The 9,195-nt window shown below is 44.3% G+C and overlaps 1 protein-coding gene across 1 annotated transcript in view; it reads right to left on the bottom strand.

Annotated features, from left to right (window-relative positions):
- LOC101985698 (17-beta-hydroxysteroid dehydrogenase type 6) overlaps positions 1-1,198 on the bottom strand; it is a 12,155-nt gene extending 10,957 nt beyond the window's left edge. The window contains exon 1 of the mRNA XM_005371219.2: positions 909-1,198. The gene's annotated coding sequence lies outside the window, so the exon portion shown is untranslated. The remainder of the gene's footprint in view (positions 1-908) is intronic.
- Positions 1,199-9,195: the final 7,997 nt, after the last annotated feature.

Here is a 9,195-nt window from a genome sequence, read left to right as displayed (position 1 = left end):
GGAGAGTATGTGTGTAAAGAGAGAGAGAGAAAGAGAGACACACAGAGAGAGAGAGAGAGAGAGAGAGAGAGAGAGAGAGAGAGAGAGAGAGAGAGAGAGAGGAGAATAATACTTACATATTATTAAGTAAGATCAAACATCATTTTTATTCAACAAACATTAATTCAACATTTACTCCGAATCAGACAGTCAGAAACTGTGAGGCACTGATGCACAACCATCAACAAAACAGTTCGTTTGAACCAGGTGTGGCAGCAGATTGCCTATATTCCCTGTACTAGTCAGGCTAAGGCAGGGGAATCACATCAAGTTGGAAGACAACCAGGGCTACAAATCCAGACCCTACCCCAAACAACCAAAAATGAACAAATAAACCTCCATCCAAGACCTGGATGGAGGGGACAGGACCTTGGACTTCCCACAGGGCAGGGAACCCTGACTGCTCTTTGGACTGGAGAGGGAGGGGGAAGGGAAACGGGAGGAGGGGAGGAGGTAGAAATTTTTAATAAAAAAAAATGAGAAGGAAAATATATTTAAAAAAAAAACACAAAAAACCTCAGTCCATTCTCTGTTGACTTTCCAGCCTTAGTGTGAAACAGAGCAGAAAATGCAATATTTGAAGTGGCCACTGAATCAGGTGTCCATGGTGCAGTCAGTAACTCCCCACCCATGCTCAAGCAAGGAACCCTAATTAAACTCAGAGGGTCTCTTGCCCAAAAAGACTTAACAGTAGGAGCTTGTTAGGGAAAGGGGGATCCATAGAGTGTGAGAGGAATAAGAGATGTGTACGGAGGGGAACAAGATCAATCACATTACACACACATGGACTCTAGAGGAGAAGAATCGATAGAGTAAAAATATATGTTACAAAGGGAATGTTTAGACTGGCTTACACAACGCATACTGACCTTCTGCGGTGACTCTCTGAACGTTAGGCAGGCTGAAAACCCAGTAGCTCAGTGGTCCCCGTCTGTCCCAGAAGGCCTCGGGGATTCCTGGAGAGCCTCTGGTCTTCAGTCTATGGTCTTCAGCCAAGAAAGCAGAGTTCCAGTGTTAATGAAGGATGGCATCTCTCGCTGGTGCGGGGGTAAGGCAGGCTGGCAAAAAAAAAAAAAATCAACTGCTTCTCCCTCGGACTTTGTGTCTAGGCCTCCACCAAAAGGTGCCACCCACTCTGGGAAGGGCCGGCCTCTTTCAGCTAATCCTTCCAGAAAATACTCTTACAAAAATGCCCAGAAGCATCGTTTTTCATTGATTCCAGATCTGATCAAGTTGACAGCCTAAAAGATTAACTATCAAATTTTTACCCTTTGTCACCTTGACACCAGTCAACCCTGCTTTCCAAATGAAAACAACAACGTCATAATTCCACCTAGCTATCCTGTACACAACTAAAAACACACTTTCTTTTTTTGTAGATTTTGAAACAGGGTCTCACTGTATAGCTCTGCCTGTCCTACAACTCATTATGTAGACCAGGTTGGTTTCGAATTCACAGAATTCAAAAACTTGCTTCTGTGCCTCCGAAATGCTGAGATTAAATGTGAACACCACCACACGTAGCTACTGTCTTTTTTGAGTGGTATTTTTTATCAGTTCTTTGAGGATTTCATACACGCACACTAAGCGTTCTGATCCTATTAACACCTCACCTCTCCCCCAACTCCTCTAAATCTACCCCCAATGCCTCACCTTCCTCCCAACTTCATGTCCTTTTTAAAACATTTATTTATTTTTAATGTGTGTGAATGTGCCTGGTAGCTGCATAGGCCAGAAGAGGGCATCAGATCCCCTGGAACTGGAGTTAGACAGTTGTTAGCTGCCAGGGAATTGAACCCAGATCCTCTGGAGTGCAGCAAGCACTCTTAACCGCTAAGGAATCTCTCTCCTGCTGCCTTGTTGTTGTTGTTTGTTTGGTTGGTTGGTTTTTAATAACTCACTGAATCCACTCAGTGCTGCCCATATACATACAGTGTAGGGTTGTTCCCTGGAGGATGGCCAACCTACCATCTTTAAGAGCCACACCCTTAAGGAAAATCATTCTTTCTCCCCAGCAACCACCAGGTATCAACAGCTGCTGTGGGACAATGGTCTTGCGCTTTGTAAAGATTTGCCACTTGTATTTTAATAAAACGCTGATTGACCAGTAGCCAGGCAGGAAGTATAGGTGGGCGAAGAGAACAGGAGAATTCTGGGAAGAGGAAAGAGTCAGTCTGTAGTCGTCACCCAGCTGCAGAGGAAGCAAGATGAGAACGCCTCACTGATAAGGTACCAAGCCACGTGGCTAACACAGACAGAGATTATAGGCTAATTTAAGAATTAGTTAAAGGGGGCCGGGCGATGGTGGCGCACGCCTTTAATCCCAGCACTTGGGAGGCAGAGGTAGGCGGATCTCTGTGAGTTCAAGACCAGCCTGGTCTACAGAGCTAGTTCCAGGACAGGCTCCAAAGCCACAGAGAAACCCTGTCTCGAAAAAACCAAAAAAAAAAAAAAAAAAAAAAAAAAAAAAAAAAAAAAGAATTAGTTAAAGGGAAGCCTGAGCTACTAGGCCAACAAGTTTATAATTAATGTAGGTCTCTCTGTGTTTCTTTGGGACTGAATGGCTGCAGAATCGGGCAGGACAGAAACCTCTGTCAACAAATGACTCCTCCACTGAGGGTAGGGCTTTGTGAGCCCCTCTATGACTCCAAGCTGGGATGCTGACTGCCCTGAATTTGCGCCTGTCTTGCTCAAGCAACCACAGATACTATAAGTTCATGAGTGCAGCCAACCTGTCACGTCCAGATGACACTGTTTTTGCCTGGGATTTCATGGTCTGGCTCTCACAACCTTTCAGCCTCCTCTTCCAAGATATTTTCTGATCCTTGGGAAAAGGAGATCTGATGTAGAAGTCTCATTTATGACCAAGAACCCCACAGACACTTTTGTTCTCTGCACTCTGACCAGCTGTGTGCTTCCAAAGACGCATTATTCTTAACAAAACAGGACAGTGATAACCAGCCTCGTGTCTGTAATTGGTCATGTGACCTTCACTGCTATTTATGATACCTATTCTGTGTTTCCTCTACCCTTGGCAAGGACCCCAGTCCTTACTTGAAGGGGGAACTCATGTTTTCATTACTGAAATGTGTGGACCACTTACTATCCTGCCTGAGTGGTGGTATAGTTTCCCAATGACTTTAATCATTCACAGGATGTGGTTGCACCAAGAGATGCCCTCCAGATCTACCCACATACTTCCCCAAATGTCTTTCTCACCAAATTTTTCCATCATGTTCCTTCCATTTAGCCATTCCATTGGCCACAACCCATGAATCAGTATATGATGTGGGAATTCCTTCTGTAAACGTGTTGCTTTTATTGGTTGATATTTCAGCCAATGGCTTAGCAGAATAAAGCCAGGCTGGAAATCCAAACAGAGATATATAGAGAGTAGGCCGAGTCAGTGAGATGCCAGCCAGCTGTAGAGGAAACAAGACATGTGGAATTACGTGGCAACACATAAAATAATAGAAATGGGTTAATTTAAGATGTAAGAGCTCACTAGGAACACACCTAAGCTGTTGGCCAAACAGTGTTGAAATTAATATAGTTTCTGTGTGATTATTTGGGTCTAGGCAGCCAGAAACAAAAGCACAGTCTCCGTCCACAGATATATATTTGCACATCTGATCACTTTTCCTTCAAAGCGAAATGCGCAAGTGTGTGTATGACCTCATGTTCTGCCCACTGTGAAGATCGATTTTTCACTGGTGCCCTTGAGGATTTTCTCAGAAAGAAGCTGTAATACTGCAACTGTCCACTTCTGGGTAATGCTTACATAGTGCGCAGAACCACCCCAAAACCAGGCCCTGGTGTCTTCTCTTCCTCAGTCAGTCAATCACAGGGTACACCCCATGAAGTCAAAGGTGCATGTTTGGGACAGATGATATGATAACAGGTACAAGACCCAAGCACATTTGGGCAAATTCTTCATGTGACTGATTTGTGCCCTCAGGACCCATTCAGGCCCAATCACACATACGCCATATCTCTCTGATGATGAATTGGTGCTGTTTCAATCCAACTTTACAGCTGGGTGTGTCAGACACACCTAGTCCCTGTTGGGCAGTCAGGTTGCATGGTAGCTTGGTGGCCTATTATCAAATGTTTAATTTCCATTAAAGCCCAGGAGCAGACAAGAAAGCTGTCTCTCCTCGGGAGGCAGAGGCAGGCGGATCTCTGTGAGTTCGAGACCAGCCTGGTCTACAGAGCTAGTTCCAGGACAGGCTCCAAAGCCACAAAGAAACCCTGTCTCGAAAAAACTAAAAAAAAAAAAAAAAAAAGAAAGCTGTCTCTCAAAAGAACAGTCACCAGGTATGGCGACACACCCCTTTATTCCCAGAACTTTAGAGACAGAGACAGGCTGATCTCAAGGCCAGTCTGATCTACAGAGTGAGTTCCCAGGACAGCCAGAGCTACACAGAAGAAACACTGTCTCAATAAACCATAAAAGGGAGAATAGTCTGCTTACGGCAGCAGAGCCTTGCCCAAGGACCCCTGCTTTGATTCAGCCATGAGGGACTTGCCAAAGGCTCCAAACAGCATCTCTCTATGCCACTAACGCCTAATAGAGCATCAAATCTGCTGGATCATATGGCAAAATCAGCAGTGCAACCTGTACCTGTTGCAGGCCCCATTCAAAACTAGAAGCTTTAGGGGCTGAAGAGATGGCTCAGAGGTTAAGAGAACTGACTGCTGTTCCCGAGGTCCTGAGTTCAGTTCCCAGCAACCACATGATGGCTCACAACCATCTATAATGAGATCTGGTCTCCAGAACACTATATACATAATAAATAAATTTAAAAAAACTAGAAGCTTTTTGTGGCACTTGGTGAAGAATATGCTGCCTACAAAATCAAAATAGGCCCACTAAGCACTGTGTTGGGAGGCACAATAACCTTAGAAGGAATATCGCTACATGGCCCACATTACTGGACTCCTAGAAAGGTAGAAGGCCCTTAGTTTTTGGTCACATTTATTTCCCATCCTCTGATATGTAAATGCTTTACCAGCGACTCCAAGGCGGAAGCTAAATCTTGCTCACTTGGTCCAAACAGTACAATGTTATCGACGTAATGTGCCAGTGTGAAACCTCGTAGAAGGGACAGGTGATTAAGAGTCTGCAAACCAAGCCATGGCACTGAGCTAGGGAACTAGTATACCCTTGAGACCGAAAACTGAAGTGTGCTGGTGGCCTTGCTATCTGTTTTTGTCATTTTGACACAAGCTCGAGTTACCTGGGAAGAGGGACCCTCAACTGAAGAATTCTGTCCATCAGATTGTCCTGTTAGCATGTTTAGTGATTGATGTGTGAGGACCCAGTCCATTGGAGGTGGTGCCATCCACGAGCAGGTGGTCCTGGGTTGCGGAAGAGAGCAGGCTGAGCAAGCCAGGAAACAGCGCCCCCTATGGTCCATGCTCCAGGTTGCTGCCTGAGCCCCTCTGCCCTGACTTCCCTTCCCACATTGCTCTTTGTCACAGCGTTTATCACTGCAACAGAAAACAAATGAGGCCACTAGCGGAAAGCAAACTGTTTCTGGTGACCCTTCTCCACAAGCTTCCAAAGAAAGAAGAGAGAGATGGCTTAGCCCTAAGAACGCTCCCAGAGGACCCAGCCCTCACACTAATCTCTACTTTTTTTTTTTTTTTTTTTTTTTTTTTTTTTTTTTTTTTGGTTTTTCGAGACAGGGTTTCTCTGTAGCTTTGGAGCCTGGTATTCGTGAAGAGCAATTCTTGTGGGTCCTCCCACACAGATCATGGCATGAGCATGGCCACCGACACGTGCGCGCACGCACACACATACACACACTCATACAAAATACTGTCACACAGCAAAAAGTGTAAGTAGCCAAATAGTACCTACTTATAGCTCCCTTTACACGCAGAGACTATTTTGCATTCGTTTTATTTATGAACCTAGGTTTTCGCGCATACTGGACAAGCGCTCTGCCACTGAGCCACTTCCCAGTCCTCCCTCCACTTCCTGTGTGAGGTGGAATCTCTCCAGATTGTCTAAGCTGGGCTTAAACTCACTCTGAAGACCAGATGCACATATTTGAGTTTCTGTTTGTTTTTGTCTTCTTTTTCTTTTGAGAAAGGGCCTCAAATAGCCCAAGCTGGCCTCAAACTTTTTGTGTAGCTGAAGATGACCTTAAATTTCTGATCCTCCTCCCTCTACATCCCTGCATATTCCATCTTACCCATTTTCTGCAATGTAGGGCTTCATGCATGCGAAGGAAACACTTGACCGACCGGACCGCACCCCCAGTCCACACATACACATTTTAAAAATACTGTGTGAGCCGGGCGATGGTGGCGCACGCCTTTAATCCCAGCACTCGGGAGGCAGAGGCAGGCGATTCTCTGTGAGTTCGAGACCAGCCTGGTCTACAGAGCTAGTTCCAGGACAGGCTCCAAAGCCACAGAGAAACCCTGTCTCGAAAAAACCAAATAAAAAAATAAATAAATAAATAAATAAAAATAAAAATACTCTGTGTGTGTGTGTGTGTGTGTGTGTGTGTGTGTGTGTGTGTGTGTGTGTGTGTGTGTGTGTGTGTGTGTGTGTGTGTGTGCTCACGAGTGCTTTTAACTGCTGAGCCATCTCTTTGGTCCTTATAAATATACATTTTTAAACTTGCAAAATAAGGGACAGGAAAGTGTTATGTAAGGGCAAATATGATAAAAATACAAGATAAACATGAAACCCATTATTGTGTATAGTTAATATATGATAACAAAAACCAAAAATACATGCAAAAAAGTCACATATTGTTGACAAGATACATTTGCATAAAATTAGCAGTCATAAAAGTAGGAATCATAAATGCTAATCGTAGGAAACCTAAGATCCAGATTAACTTCAGGGAGGAAGGTATTTATTCACAAGGACCTTCAAATGTTCTTGTGAAAAATATGAAAAACATATGTGGTGGTTTGAATAAAAGTGGCCCCCATAGGCTCATATAGTTGAACGTTTGGTCTCCAAGGAGTGAAACTTGTTGCAAGGATTAGAAGGTGTGGCCTTGTTGGAGGTGTGTCACTGGGGGTGGGCTTTAAGGTTCCAAAAGCCAGGCCCAGTGTCTCTCTGTCCCCCCACTTGTGTGTATCAGGGTGTAAAACTCTCAACTACTTCTCCAGCACTTGCGTGCGGCCATGCTCCCACCAGGATGATAATGGACTAACCCTCTAAAGCTATAAACAAGCCCTCAATTAAATACTTTCTCTTACAAGAGTTGCCTTGGTCATGGTGTTTCTTCATAGCTACAGGACAGTGACAAAGACAATGTAATGACATATGACATGGCAATAGTTGTTTATTATTTTGTTTGTTTTTAAGTAGAAGATACAGAAAGGTTGCCTGGAAGCAGGAAATCTTCACAAAAGAGGAAAAGGAAGAATTTGAAAATTAAAAAAAGTGGGGCGCCGGGCGATGGTGGCGCACGCTTTTAATCCCAGCACTCGGGAGGCAGAGGCAGGCGGATCTTTGTGAGTTCGAGACCAGCCTGGTCTACAGAGCGAGTTCCAGGAGAGGCTCCAAAGCCACAGAGAAACCCTGTCTCAAAAAACCAAAAAAATAAAAAATAAAAAATAAAAAAAATAAAAAAAGTGGGGGAGGGACTTCTAGGTATTGTGAACCATTGTGTACAAGAGCATAGACGCTTTGGGAACTCTCAAGCACTTCAGGGCTGCTTAAGACCTGGGGCTGGCTCAGTGGGTCAAAGCTTGCAGAGCCTGCATGTGAAGCCCTCAGTCCAATCCTGAGCACCTCAATAAACAAATAAAACTGATTTACACCACCAAAGTTCAAATGAAGCAAAGGCATATGAAATTAAAGAATCAAGGGGGCTGGAGAGATGGCTCAGCGGTTAAGAGCATTACCTGCTCTTCCAAAGGTCCTGAGTTCAATTCCCAGCAACCACATGGTGGCTCACAACCATCTGTAATGAGGTCTGGTGCCCTCTTCTGGCCTGCAGGCATACACACAGACAGAATATTGTATACATAATAAATAAATAAATATTTTTTAAAAAAAAGCTGAAGTAATCATGGTTTGTGGCAGTCTGGTCTTCCTCCTTTTTTATGTCTGTACATGTATCCCCAATCTGTACGTCAACTCGAAAAATATTTAACACGCTTATCAGTACTTAGGAGGTATGAGAAAATCGCCTTCTACCCAGTTGCCCTAATCCACAATGTGGTAATTGTTTTCATGCCTTTCCTCCTCCCCCACATGTAGATAACATTAATTCTGCCTCCGTAAGTAGCCATACCCATCCCCTTCCGACTCCAGCTGCCTTAGTTCAGGCCATGAGAATCTGTCACCTGCTTCCAGCCACGGTGTCTACAACCGCCGTCTCTGTTTCCTTTCTCCCCTCCTGCATGCCAGCCTACTTGTGGCTCTAGAACTTCTTTCGGAAACACAATTCTGGTTATGTTTCTCCAGTGATTAAACCCAGCAGTGAGATGATACGGACCATCCTAGAGTCTCAGGGGCTGTGGATCATAGGTGGAGGCAAACATGGGCAACACGGGGAGAAAACAGCATGGCTCCCCTCGGTCTTTGGATAAATATAAATTTCTCTGAGAAGAACAGAGCTCGATATTGTGTTTGGGCTTAAGTCTAATAACCGTTTATTTTCGGCAGGCTGTGGGGAGAGGGCTAGATCCAAAGTAAAGTAGGTAGCTTTACGAACAACAAGAAAATATACTCAAGTACCCAGTTACTCAAAAAACGTCTAGGATGCTAACGTATAGGTAAGCTTTAAATGTCTCGATTTTCCATAGCAACCGTGTGCCGTCGATTAAAGAACACGTGCAATGTTCTGTCATGGATGTTTCATTGGCCTTTGTGACCATCGCTTGCTTTGGGCTTAAAGAAAACATTCCTGTGGGGTTAAGCAAAAACTTTCTCTTTAAACAAATATAGTGTTTGCACAAACAAACTCAGCTGGTGTTGAAATAAGAGCAGCTGGGCTGCGTCCCCTGCACCTGGCCACCCACATGGCTAGTTTAGCTTATGTCCCGAAATAATTACACGGAAACTGTATTCTTTTAAACACTGCCTGGCCCCAATAGTTCCAGCCTCTTATTGGCTAGCTCTTACATATTGATCTAACCCATTTCTATTATTCTATGTAGTCCACGAGCCGGCTT

This window comes from Microtus ochrogaster, unplaced genomic scaffold (genome assembly GCF_000317375.1).
Source record: "Microtus ochrogaster isolate Prairie Vole_2 unplaced genomic scaffold, MicOch1.0 UNK99, whole genome shotgun sequence".
NCBI lineage: Eukaryota > Metazoa > Chordata > Mammalia > Rodentia > Cricetidae > Microtus > Microtus ochrogaster.
This window is presented reverse-complemented; position numbering and strand designations above follow the sequence as displayed.